We start from the raw sequence: 13,708 nt of genomic DNA, 5'->3' as shown, positions 1-13,708 counted from the left end.
ATTGGTGGTAGATTTTCCACTGAATCTTCTTGTAATACAGTTCTCTAAGTGCTTCCCTGTACCCACAGTTCTAAATGATCTTCAGTGGAGAGTATTTGTCTGTGTGTGTGCGTGGGTGCCTTAATACTTCTGGAAGCATCCTCTTAACCCACTGTTTTCATTTATACACATATCACCTGTTTCATGGCTAGGACTTGGTAGGATTAGACATACATGGGCCAAAGGTAACTTCAGTCAGACCCTGTTTAATTATAAAATGGCAGAGTAAAATAGATCTAATATGTCAAGGGACACACCTTAAGCTTATCCAGCCTGAACAACATTAATGGTAAGTAGAAACAAGCGAACAAAGAAAACCTTTTGAAGTGGCAACAGAGGGGAGGGGTGGGTGCTGGCTCCTACTGAGTTGAGGACAGAGCCATTGCTCTCACTGATATGCTTCTTCCCTGGAGGTGAGTGTGGGGTGCATGTGGGTGTGCGTGGGGTGCATCCCATGCTGGTGCCAGGACTGCCAAAGTGTGCGTTGGTGGGAAAGAGAAGGAAGGGAGAGCAGGATCCAGCGTCCATTGTGCTGATTTTTTGTGGACACAGAAATGAGAAGGCAGAGAAGATGTCCAAGTCTTCTGTAGGAGAGCTCACCCTCTCCTGGGTAGTTAAGGTCAACCACACTGCATCCGGATCCTGCCAGGAACTCGGAACGCCCAGAGGGCTGGCAGCGACGCAGTGCCGGACATTCCCACCACACCCGGGCTGCTGCGCTGGGGGCAGCAGGATCCACAGAGCTGCAGAAGATGTTGTGGGAAGAGACCATGGGAGAGCCACAGAAGCAGAAGCGCCTCCCCCCGCACTCCCTGCACACCCACCCCCTAAGCTGGGAGCGCCTAACATGCAGCCAGAAAAAAAAAAATCGTTGAAGGCCGGTTCATATCTACTGCCTAGAGAGCAAATCCTCACTGATGTCGATTTCACGTATATGGAAGTGAATATATTCACTTCCTAGGCTGCTGAAACGAAGTGCCACAAACTGCCTGGCTGAAAATAACAGGAATTTGTGTCTCACCATTCTGGAGGCTGGAATTCTACGATCAAGGTGATGTCAAGGCCAGACTGTCTCTGAGGCTCGGGGTAGAAGCTGTCCTGCCTCTTCCCGGTTTCCGGTGGGGCCAGCGGTGCTCGCGGATGCTCCTGCAGGCTTGTACATGCGTCGTCACAACCTCCGCCTTCAGCCACACCCCGTGTTCTTCTTGTGTGTCTCGGTCTTCACGTGGCCTGCCTCTTTTTTATAAGGACAGTGGTTTTATTGGATGCGGGGCCCACCCCATTCCAATGTGACCTCGTTCTAATTAATTACATCTGCAAGGACCCTATTTCCAAATAAGGTGACATTCTGAGGTCCTGGGGGTTAGGACTTCAACATCATTTTTGGAGAAAACCATTCGACCTTTGACAATGCCTAAGTAAAACGGTTTCATTTTTAGCAAGTGGACGTTCGAGTTCTCTATTTGAGGCATTTTTCTCAAGGATTTCTAACAATACCTTATGTTATAGGTTGCGTTTATTTTTCACCATAATGATTTTTAAAATGTCAAAGCCTTGGCCCAACGACATGGGTGAGTTTGTTTTTATTGTTAGAAAGGATTCTATGCTGCTTTCAAATGTCTGCAGGTTTATTTTTAGCTGGACAGGAAGTGCATCTTAACGCTTATGTTGGTTTGTAGGCTGCCCCCTTTTTTGGAGGAATGTTATTGTTAGAAAACCACGTTCAGTTTGGAGATGAGTTTGGATTGAGCACCACGCAAATCTAAGTTATAATTATACTACTCTCCGCTATAGATTTTCCAAAATAATCTTTCTGTTCATCAGAATTTGAAACCTTTCAAATAATGGTTCCGTTTGTTATTCACAATTTCACAGCCCAGCAGCTGCCTTTTATTTGTCTTTAAATGAAAGGTCAAGAGGTTTTGATGTAACCTGGGTTTGAATTGAAGGTAGCATGTCCATGTAGTGAGATGTAAAGTGAAAAATAAAAAAAAAAACCATAAAAATGCTGTGTCGTGACCACAAGATACCAGAATCATTCTTATTTGTTATGACTAAACATCCAGTTATTTCAAAGGGAGGGAAATAGTTCAATCCAGAGCTTACCTAGATGTTTCATTGTTTCAGCAAAGGGGCTTGTGATTTGGGGGAAGTTTAGTTCTTAAGTAGAGGACCTTTCCATCAGACAAGCTGCTTGTATTTGTTGCTGGTGCCAGGGATAAGCTAGTATTTCAGAAGAGAGCAAGGTAACCCCATCCTAATGCCGTAATGAGGGTCACAGTGAGGTACAGGAAACGGTGGGACTTTCCACCTAAAAATAACCACCAGCAGTTATATTGTCAGGTGGCTGTGATCTCCACCTCCAGCAGTGAACCTTCAGGGAGGAGGTTCTTTGACCTTCCTTGGTGTGATTGCCTGGGGAAAGTGATCATTTCATGGAATCGTGTCTGTTTCTCCATCCTCTTCTTTGAGGGACTTCTGAATGAATAAGGTATCACTCTCACACCCCAAACCAACACTTTAACCCTCTGTTGAAATACTATTTAAAGGATGGTTGCATGAGGATGGATTCTATTTTTGCCTATGACCAAACACAATGAGTCTTAAAAAATAGCCTAGATTTCTTTCTGCTTTGCCTTGAGTGATGATTACAAACACCCCAGCCTTCCACGTTGGTAAGGGCCACTCTCAGGTTCACTAGTATATCTGATGGTGACCACTTACTAAGGTGCCTCCTGTGAGCCGGGCACATATCATGTGTGTGGCACGTCCCATCTCATTTACTCCTTACAACAGCCAGATGAGCTACAACACCCAGATGATGCTCCCTATATCGCCTTTACAGAGAGGTGACATGGTGGTATGGAGGTAGCCAGGAAAAACCGCGCGGAGGCTCTGACCATCCATCTCTTTGCTTTAGGCCTGGGATCACTTGCAGGTGAACCATCTGCCCCCTCCCTTGGGCTTTCTGGAGGGATGGACAAAGTACAGTATTAAGGCTACCGCTTCTCTCTATGCAAACAGCCCTCTTCCCATTTTAGGAAGGGAGCTCTTTATGCTGGAGAGACCCCCATGAACTAAGGAGCAGCTCAAAGCGAGCTTCTGTGTCCTTCCAGGGGTCTGTGGATCTTCTGCTACTGCTTTAGCATCTCTGCTCTCCTCCCCTTCCCAGGCTCTGATAGAACCCTGAGGGCCTCACTTCCCTTGCTCCTGGACTTGCAGCTAGGAATACATTTAAAAAGTCTCCTCCAGAGGAGCACAATTCCAGCTAAGCCAATCATCCATTCGAACCTTCATGTCTTGGGTTATCGGTTTTCTACTGCAAGGGACGCACCTCGTTCCTTGGAGGGTTACATGGGGTTTGTTGATGGTGTAATCAATTGCCCATGGGATTTGGAAAGACAAACTCGGAGGGTTGAAGCAGGATGTATCCTTCCACATTTTAATTGCTCCCAAGAATGATCAGATAATTGCCTTCCTTTGAAGGATCCATGAGAATGTGCTGAAGTGTCCCGGCAAAACAAAAGACAGTCTCTGAGCGGCTTCTATTCTTGTCTGGCTCTGTTGACAGCGATTGAATGCTCTGGGGAAGAGAAAAGGCTGGCAGGGAGCCTGGGCCCAGAGGAACGTGAGGAGAGCTGGGCCCCCTCCGAGAGACGAGAGACGTTAGTGTGCTGTGCTCATTAGAAAGAGAATGTGCCACTTGTACTGCCTTCTGCTTACTGCCCCTCCTCCAGGGAGGACTTGTTGAAGGCATGAGAAAATATGAAGTCCCACCCCAGGGCTGGCAGCTGCCGCTGCACCGGAGAGCCTGCCTCCGGGAGCCAGGGACGGGCCGACCTGAGCACACACTTCCTTCCTAGCCTTGTTACAAACATTCCTGTGAGATGGGCAATTCTAAAAGGCTTGGCTGGCTTTAAATGGAGATTGTGAAAAGGCTTAAGCACTTTTGTGAAGTCAGATGTGACTCATCTCCTGCCTGTCCTTATGACCTGCTGGTCCAAACAAGTGGATGCATTGGTGAGAAAAGAAAAGGAAAGAAAAAGGAAAAAGGAAAGAAAAAGGAAAAAGAAAAGAAAATACAACCTCGGTATTTACTTTTTTGGTGGTTTCTGTGCTTGATTGTCAAAATCCCTGTGGAGATTGGTCAAAGCAACAGTTTCTGGTGTGACCGGGGACCCTGGCTGCGTTCAGGTGCTGGTTTCTAATGGAGAAGATATTTCTTTTTGTGTCCAAAAGTCATGGGTTGGGTGGTCTGGAGGTGAGATGATGTCAGGGATCAGGCCACAGGGTGTAAATGCAGAAGGACTTCGACATTGCGGACTCCAAAGTCCTACAGGCAGGCTGGGCATGGGCAGGCCCCAGCACAGTGCCTGAGACGGACCTCTGTGTCTTGAGTGAGATCACCAGTCCCGGTGGGTATTTCAAGGTTGTTATAAAGTCAGGCAATGGGACCAAGACAGGAGCTTTGCGGACAGAAACAGTGGTTCTATGTGTAGTTCAGTAATGCAGAATCAGGGCCACAGGAAGCTCAGCTTCTGCAAGCTGGTGGCTGCCTCCATAAAACATGGGTCTTTACAAGGTTCGTGGCTGCTGCAGTTATCTGGGATGTGCACTGGCTTTTATTCTGATCACTTGTGAGTCTACCTGTCTCCCTGTGTATTTAGTTGCCCTTCTGTTGTAAAGGGTTTAGGGCTTGGGAACGGCTGGATTCCTGCCCCCAAGTCCTCACCCCTCCCTTGGACTAGTGCCATTGGACTCTGCCTTGGTTGTGTCCATGGACAGTTGTGCCTGTGAACAGGCTTGACCACGTGCCCGGTGCACCAAGACATAAGGGCACCAAGTGCATCTCCTCACCCCTCTTGCTCTCCTGAGCTCTGTCAGGAGACAGTGTGTCTCAGGTGGCCTCCTGGCCGTGAGGCTGACGGGTGTGGAACACACCTGAACTGAGCCCAGCCGATCCACCCCTGCAGCAGAACTGCACCAGCCCCCTGCTGGCCTTCAGTGCAAAAAATAAAGGCTGTAGACCCATGAAGGCTGTACAGGCAATCCTGACCTCAATGGCGGGGATGGGCTGGTGCCCTCCCCCGAAGTAGGAGGGACCTCACAGTCCGTGATGACGCATTTAGTTCAGAGAGGGTGAGGACTTGGCAGCAGCGATCCCGTCCACCCCGCTGAGCCACCGAGACTGTAGCCGCTGAGATGTTCAGAATTCACTTTATTAATCAGCACAAATGGATGAATAGAGCATCTTCAGGTCCCAAAGAGTCCTGGGTGAGCCTGGGTTACATGGAGGGTCAGCCGGGAGGTCAGAGGGACCTCAAGATGCAGAGCTGGGCCTGTCAGGATAGGAGGGTCCTAGCTGTAGAGACTTCGACAGGAGAAGGAGAAGGCAGGGAGCCCGGCCAGTCGTGTTTTTCTCAAAGCCCACCAACAGCAAAAGCAACAGCAGCAGCAAAACACACAGACCTCATCGTTCCCACAGAGCTCCTTCCTGGGGTCCAGCCACCGCAACGCTTTGCCTTCCTGTCATTTGGGTGGTGTGTGCCGCATTCATAGTCATCGTTGGGGGGCGTCTCAGGAACCCCCTCACATCGCTGTCCCTTTCAATTACCCCCCATTTGATCTCCCTCTTTGAAGTGGGGCTTTGAAAGCACATTGACAGCATCATGTGGGTGACTGGCCCCGCTATTGTACAAAGGTTTAAGGAGATTAGCTCAGCCCCTGGACAAGATGGGTGAACTTCATTGCTCCTTGGCATCCAGGCATTAATCTGTTCTCAGAGCTGCTTCTTGAAGTGGGGAGTGCCTAGGAGACAGGCTGCAGAGCTCAGATCGTGAGGCCCTTTGTCGGACACACACTCTCAACAGCACTCGGCCTCCACTGTGCACAACAAAAGACATTTTCCTGAATTATGGGAGGCAAAGTCCATTAAGTGCAAAACTACGGTGGAAAAATGGCTATCACAGTTTCCTGGGAGGTAGCCCCTGTGATTACAAATCCCACAAACTTTCATACATGAGAATTCAGCAATAAACCCTGAATTTCCCGGGGGGCTGTCTCTTGTTAGTTTTTGTCAATCACAGCCTTTTGGAGTTCAAATGGTCTTCCTTGTGCTATCTGTAGTACTTCACCACCTTACGGTGCCACGATGCTATCGTGGTCCATTTCTGAGCAAAACAGATACTCCACAAATGACGTAGGTTTCCATCCTTTTAAGTCTTATTCTAATGTTGGAGAACCTGCATGCACATGTTTTTAATATCTAAATGCCATGAGAAGAAAATGTACTGATGAATTGTGTTTCAAAGCTGTTTTCAAGTTTTTAAAAAATCCCTAAAGCGAAGCACTCTCTTGTGTAGACTAAGTTGGGAAGGGTGCTTGTCTTCCTGGACCAGTTCACACGGGCTAGATAAACCATAACCGCTGAGTTAGGATACCAAATACTGCAGGAACTAACCCCAGTATTGATGAAGCTTCTGTCTGCAGAAAAAGAGTTACACATATCCTCTGGGCATTAGGAAAACATCCTCCTTGTTTCCTTTAGATTCCAAAGTCTCTCCTAGTTTCCCTCCTCTTCCCTCCCACGGACTTTGAAGGGGGAATGGAAGTCAGGAGCTGTGGCTGCTAAGACACAGAGGGCAAAGCCCTGGGAACACAGGGCCTCCCCAGCAGCCCCAGCCCGGCTGAGTGGCACGATGTGGGCTCTTGCAGGAGCTACTGCCGTGGAAAGAGAGATTCAAAATCGCCGGTTCTGATGGGCAGCGGGAAGCATGGATCCCATGCCTATTTGGCAGGGGCTTCCCTGGAAGTGGGATTGGACGCATATGGGTTCTGTCAGCACCTTCTTGCTGAGCAGGGTCTGGTGAAGCTGTAGAAGCTGGGGAACCTTAAGTCGGTGGCCCTTTGTCAGAGATTCTGAATGGCTACCCCTTTCAGCTGTGATCCACAGAAGGCAGTTCCCGGCTCCTGCTGGGCTCCAGCCCGAGGTCCCTGGGTCCTCCCTGAGTCAAACCTGGGCGGGGGTGTGCTCGCCTTCATGTTCCGCTCTGTTAGAAGGTTTCCAAAGCAGCGCTCTTTGTGTCCCTGGGTTAAAAAAATTCTTTCCTGGAAGAGCTGTTGCAGTTTTAACTTAAGCTTTCTTTTTCCCCTAAGACCCAACTGTGTGCCCACAGGACTGGACTGAGTGGGTGTCTGCAGCCAGCTCCCTGCGGAGTCTTTGTGACCAGTCCAGTTTACACTTGGCTTTCTATTTTCTCAGAAACTGTGGTCTCCCAGGAGTCACGCCAGCTCCGGGAAGGTATGAATTCTATGAATGCTGTGTGGGTCGGTGCCACCATGAACAGGGCATGCCCAGGCGCGTCTCACCCCCCATGGCTTCCTTAGGTTCACCTGCTTTCCACTGGCAATTTGATTTGGCTGACAGCTCAGGTGCTCTTTACAATTTCTGTGGGGAAAATTAGAACCCTTATCTCATCAATCACATGAGGGAGGGCTTTCTATCAGATACCTCACCCCTTTCACATGTTCTTTAAAAATATCAGCAGAGATGAGTGAAATACTATTAACAACTAGTGGCTCAATCTCATTGACACAGAATGTCCAGACCCCTGATTATTTTCTGTGATGAGTTGAACTGTGTCTCCCGAAAAGTTCATGTCCTAAACTGGGTACCTCTGAATGTGGCTTTATTTAAAAATAGAGTCATTGCAGGTATGATTAGATGAGGCCATATTAGAGTAGGGTGGATTGTAGCCCAATATAACTGCTGTCCTCATGAAAAGAAGAAAACATCGTATGAAGACAAAGATGCACAGGGAGGGCGCTGTGTGAAGATGATGGCAGAGGTTGCAGAGATGCTTAAAGAGCCAAGAACATCAAGGGCCGCCGGCACCACCAGAAGTCAGGAAAAGGCAAGGAGGGTTCCACTCAGAGTCTTGGAGCATGGCCTCCCGATGCCTCGATTTCAGACTTCTAGCCTGCAGGATGATAAGACAGTAAATTCCTGCAGTTTTAAGCCACCCAGTTTGTCCTATTTTCTTACTGAAGCCCTAGCAAATGAATATACCATTTGTTGTGCACACTCACCTAGACTGGTAGATCTTTTATCCCCGTTTGAAGATAAGAACACCAGCCTCAGAGAGGTTGAGCAGTCTATTCAGCGTCACACAGCTTTCCTGGAGCTCGAAGTGGTGCTTGGGCTGGTTGCCGTAGTTCTGGTCTCATCGTTTTGTTTGTTTTCTGCTTTTACCAAAAGGTACATTCCCCTGGTCTGTGAAGCAGGCGATGGAAAGGACCAACAAAGTGATTCAACAAAGTTTTGAGGTGTAATTTCCAGACATTAAGTGTTAAAATCAGTTTTGACAAGTGCATACATCCATATAACCCAAATCATGTCAAAATACGGAACTTTTCCATCACCCAGAGGGCATTCCCATCAATTACAATCCTCCCACCTTTGATCTGACTTCTCTCCCTACAAGTCAGTTTTGCCAGTTCCTGACCTTGTAGAGGGGGACTCACTCTATCTGTTTGGCTTCTTTGTTCTGCATGGTTTTAGATCGTCCACACTGTTAGGTACTCAGGGAATTTGTTTCTTTTTATTGCTGAGTAGTTTCATGATATGAATTCACCGCAATTTGTTTGCCCATTCGCCTGGTGATGGACATTTAGGTTCTTTCCAGTTTGGGGCTATTATGATTAAAGCGGCTATACATAGCCACACAGCCTTGTCGATATTGTTCCTTTTGTCTCGGGTAAATACCTAGAAGTGGAATTGCTGGGTTACACAATGCAGGTTTATTTAACTTTATAAAGCAACTGAGAAACCATTTACAAAATAGTGAAATCATATGAAGATGAAGGCATGTCTGCTTGCTGCCCTGTGACAGCCCCCTCTTCCTCCTATGACACAGCACAGTCTAATCATGGTGAGAAAGTGAAATGGGTGCATTTGGCTTGGTAACTTGCTGATTTACAACCACACACAGATGGGTCCATGCAGGTGCTGGTTTTCACTGTCGCGTTTCGTAGACATCTCTAGACCTACATATTAAAGTCTCTGGAGGGACAAAACTAATATGGGAAAACTTTACTTAGAAATATGGTTTTATTTAAAGATAGAATTTACTTAAATATAGAATTTGTACCTAAACATAGAATTGTTTTACTTAAATATGAAATTTGTTTTACTTAAATATAGAATTTTACTTAAGTATAATATTTGTATTTACTTAACTATAGAATTTACTTAAATATAGAGTCAATTTCCTTGATTTCAAAAATAGCCAGCTCCTTTCCATAGAATTCACAGGTCGCAGAAGCTACCATTAGAAAATAACATGGATTTAGGGAGCTTCTTGGCGTTTCCGTTTGTCAAGCACATTCGCAGAATGGGCAGTTTCTTCCACATTCGATCTTACAGAAGGCTGTGGAGGACAACAGAGTAGAGAAACAGCAGGTCGTGTCTCTAAGGAGCCTGGCACAACTGCTAGTGGGGAGAGGGGAGAAGGATGGAAGAGGGTGAAGGAAGAGGAGAGGAAGAGACGCGGGGAGCCAGGGGGAGTGGCAGAGAAGGGCTAGGGGAGAATGAGACAAAGTCCGAGAGAGGTGAAGAGGGGAGAAGCAGGAGACACGGATGCTGTGGCATAGAAGAACATGGACTGCTAGTGAAACACTCACAGAAGGTGACTCACAGAGACTGGGTCAACATCTCAGGTGGGTGCCACATAAACGTGGTGAATGGCGTGGGTTACCCCATCACTGCGTCAGGGACTGACCAGAGGACACAGAGGTCTGCCCTGCACATGCCACAGTGTGTGCACAGTGTGGGGGTACAGTGAATGTCCGCAGCGGGGGGCTGGGTTTCATCTTCAGCTTTGTGGATGATGACTTCTTGATTGGGAAACCCAGCATCTCCCTGATGCCGACTACTCTGAAGACAAAACATCCACAGGGCACAGCAAGTGCCCTGTAAGTAAGTTTTTCATTGCAAGGTGGAATGTTGCCTCTTGGGTAACAGTGTGTCCCCAGGGATGGCAGAATGCCCTAGCACACAGCACCTGAAAGAGACCTTGCCTCGCAGTGTGGTGGGGCTGGCCCTGAGCACTGACTCTGTAATAACCAACTGTGAACCTGGGGCTGCGCCTCTGCCTCTCTATGCCTCAGTAGGTTCTTCTATGAAATGGTCATTATAATCATGGAGTATGCAACATAACACAAACCACTGAGCCGTGTCCCCAGCATACAAGGTATGCTCCAAGGACACCAGCTCTTATTATCAATACTTCTCTTTACTCTTTTATTATCATGAGAGGAGTAACAGGAACACTTAGCGCTTAGCTACAAAGCGTTCTATCTTTAGAAAGGTTGCATGATACAGGGTGGGTCCATTTAAGGTCTGGAATCTACCAGCTGTGACCTAAACTTGTTTAAGCTGTTATTTATTTTGTAAACCTATTAACATAAATTTTTGAATAGGTAACACTCATATGGTTCAAAAATAAGAAGTAAAACACTGAGAAATCTCTCCTGTTCCATTCACTCACCTCCTGCTTGTGCCCATCTCTACCACCCTAGGAAGCCACAATCATTTGTTTATCTGCTTCTAGTATGTATTAATGCATATAAAATAAATATATTTTTATTCTTTTTTCTTGAGTTTTTTAGACAAAAGATTGCATACAATTCACATGTCTGACTTTGCTTTTTTATGATTAATTTAGTCTACCTTGGAGAGCTTTAAACACCAATATGCATAGAATTTGCTCCATTCTTTCATTACAGCTGCATATATTGCATACTATGGATGTACCACACTCTAACTAGTCCTCTTTTGTGGACTCTTGAGTTGCTTTTCTAACACTTCACTGTTACCAAAAATTTTGCCATAAATAACCATGTGCAGGCATATCTGTAGGGTATCTTCCCGGAATGGGTCAACAAGTATCAGCATTTTAATTTTAATTTTAATTTATTTATTTATTTATTTTTAGTTGGAGTCTCACTCTGTTACACAGGCTGGAGTGCAGTGGCATGATCTCAGCTCACTGCAACCTCCGCCTCCCAGGTTACAGCAATCCTCCTGCCTCAGCTTCCCGAGTAGCTGGGACTACAGGCATGCGCCACCATGCCTGGCTAATTTTTGTATTTTTAGTAGAGATGGGGTTTCGCCAGGTTGGCCAGGCTGGTCTTGAACTCCTGTCTTCAGGTGATCCGCCTGCCTCGGCCTCTCAAAGTGCTGGGATAACAGGTGTGAGCCACTGTGCCCAGCCTAGCATTTTAAATTTTGATAGATATTGTACATTTTCCCTCTAAAACAGCATCAATTTACATTACCACCAGCAGTACACAAAGATGACTATTTCTCTTCAGCCGCAACAACAAGGTGTACTATTAAACTTATGGAAATGAGTCTAGGTCAAAAATACTATGAGTGAAGTTGAGCATCTTTTCAGCTATTAAAGGATCCTCTGATTTTTCTCTTTCTCAAACTCTTGTTCTTGTCATTTTCATACTTTTTATTGGATGGTTAGTCTTTTTTAAAAGTAATTTTTTTTAAGAATATCTGTGATGAAAGTTACATATATTTCTGTCCTTGATTTTGAACTCAATTTTGTTTATGGTATTTTAAAATTATTTTAATTAATATTCCATGTTGGCACGTAGAATTCCTAACACAAATTCAGAATTTTCAACTCTTTAAAGGCTTCTCTATACTGAATCACCAGTTTGCAAGTTCTGCTCTATCCCAAGACGGCGGAGGAATTCCCCCATGTTTCCACGGGAAACGCTCATGGTTTCCCTATTGACATTTGGGTCTGCTGTCAGTGGTGTGCTTGTGAGGGCCTGGAATCAGCCGTGGCAGAGTATTTTTGCCATGAAATTGGCAAATGCCAAATTATCCAGCGTTTTTTTTTTTTTTTTCTTAGAGCCATTTAGTAAGCCCTTGTGAGCATGCTACCACCTTTAATCGACTTGAATTTTTAACCGGATGTCTGCCACTTCACCATAGCAGGGTTAGTGCATCCCCTGGGACGGGAGGCAGTCAAGGGCAGGCACCGAGCCCATGAAAGTCTCGACAGAGGCAGCTCTGCTCCCCTACAAGCTCCAGCGGGAAGCCCGCAAGGACCCATTTTCCCCATGTTCACGGAGCTGGACTGGAAGCCCAAGCTGGTCCAGCCGGCACGGGCAGTCAGAGGTTGGAAGCTGGGGGGGCCTCCCACATTTCTGCTGCATGCTGGGGCCCAGAGCACTGCGCTTCCTTGTCAATCAACATGTTGTGATAAGGGGAATATTGGGGGTGCATCTATCACCTCAGGGGGAGAAGCATGAGTTTAATGGTGGAGGAAAGGTTGACCTTAGTGTATGACAAATTGTTTGTTTGTTTTTTTCAATTGTTTGAGAGACCTAGATTTTCTTTAATGTTCGGGTAGGTGGGGACCAAGGAGGCAGCCAGGACAGCACCTAACCACAGGTGCTGAGAAGGGCTCAAGTCCCAGGCAGGTCCTGGTGGCTCACGCCTGCACTCTTAGCACTTTGGGAGGCCAACGTGGGTGGATCACTTGAGGTCAGGAGTTTGAGACCAGCCTGGCCAATATGATGAAACCCCGTCTCTACTAAAAATGCAAACATTAGTCAGGAGTGGTGGTGCACACCTGTAATCCCAGCTACTCAGGTGGCTGAGGCATGAGAATTGCTTGAACCGGGAATGTGGAGGTTGCAGTCAGCCAAAATTGTGCCATTGCATTGCAGCCTGGGCTACAGAACAAGACTCTGCCTCAAAAAAAGGGGGGCTCAGGTCCCCCAATTCCTGCTTGGCACCTGGTACCCAGCTCCCATGGGAGACAGCAGGGACCGCCTCCCGCCTTCTGAACCTCCTGAGAGTCCATTTCATGTTACCTCCTTTCTTTTTGTGCTTGCTATGGATTGATCGGGGTCATTTAGTGGCTGTTTTTCTTCATATTTTATTTAAGCCAAATTCTTAAATAAACATACCTTGGAGGTGCAGGCAGATAATACCAGTGGGAGATTTTCCTGAAGTCCTGAAATTTTCTAACAATGGCTCTACGTGGAATTGTGTGTAGCACAATATTTTTTAAAAAATTAGAGTAATTCTCATAAAAATAGTCGTTGACTCATGTTCATACAAAAGAATTTTGCCTCTAATTTTTTTCCTTTCCTTGTTTTTTTCTCTTTGTGCCTAACTCTTCTGCTCCCCACGCCCCAGAGGAAAACTCCTTACAATTCTTCCCTTAAATAACTGTTGAAAGGATGATGGAGACGCTCCTGGGGTGACCGAAGGACAAAGGGGAAACCCACGGTAACATGAAATGAACTCTCAGGAGGTTCAGAAATTGTGTCTCGGGGTATTTAAAGCTCATCTGGGAAGAGCGTTAGATGCCTTAGAGGAACTTCCCCAAAGGGCAGGGAAGTGTCAAATCGGCCCCTTGCTCCGCTCCTGACTCCCCGCCATACAGGGCATTGCCGCACCTTGAGGGCCCAGCATGGGCGTTCCTGCCTCTGAGCCTCTCTCCCTGCTGCCCTTTCTGCCCAGCCAGGATAGCCACCCACTGCCAATGTGAGCTCACATGTCATCATCTGTCTGGAGGGTCCTAGTCCCCACCCGGCCTTCTAGGCTGTGTTGTTTCCCTTTTCCGTTCCCACACCA

The 13,708-nt window shown here is 46.8% G+C and overlaps 1 long non-coding RNA gene across 1 annotated transcript; it reads right to left on the bottom strand.

Moving 5' to 3' along the window:
- Nucleotides 1–225: 225 nt before the first annotated feature.
- LOC117975670 (uncharacterized) lies at nt 226–4,812 on the bottom strand. The gene is made up of 2 exons (XR_004666019.3): nt 1,061–4,812; nt 226–782 (listed from the first exon to the last, which is right to left on the bottom strand). It is a non-coding gene; the product is annotated as an uncharacterized LOC117975670 (long non-coding RNA).
- Nucleotides 4,813–13,708: the final 8,896 nt, after the last annotated feature.

This window comes from Pan paniscus, chromosome 14 (assembly GCF_029289425.2).
Source record: "Pan paniscus chromosome 14, NHGRI_mPanPan1-v2.0_pri, whole genome shotgun sequence".
In the NCBI taxonomy this organism is placed as follows: domain Eukaryota; kingdom Metazoa; phylum Chordata; class Mammalia; order Primates; family Hominidae; genus Pan; species Pan paniscus.
Note: the sequence above shows the minus strand (reverse complement) of the source record. Positions and strands in the feature narration are given on the sequence as shown.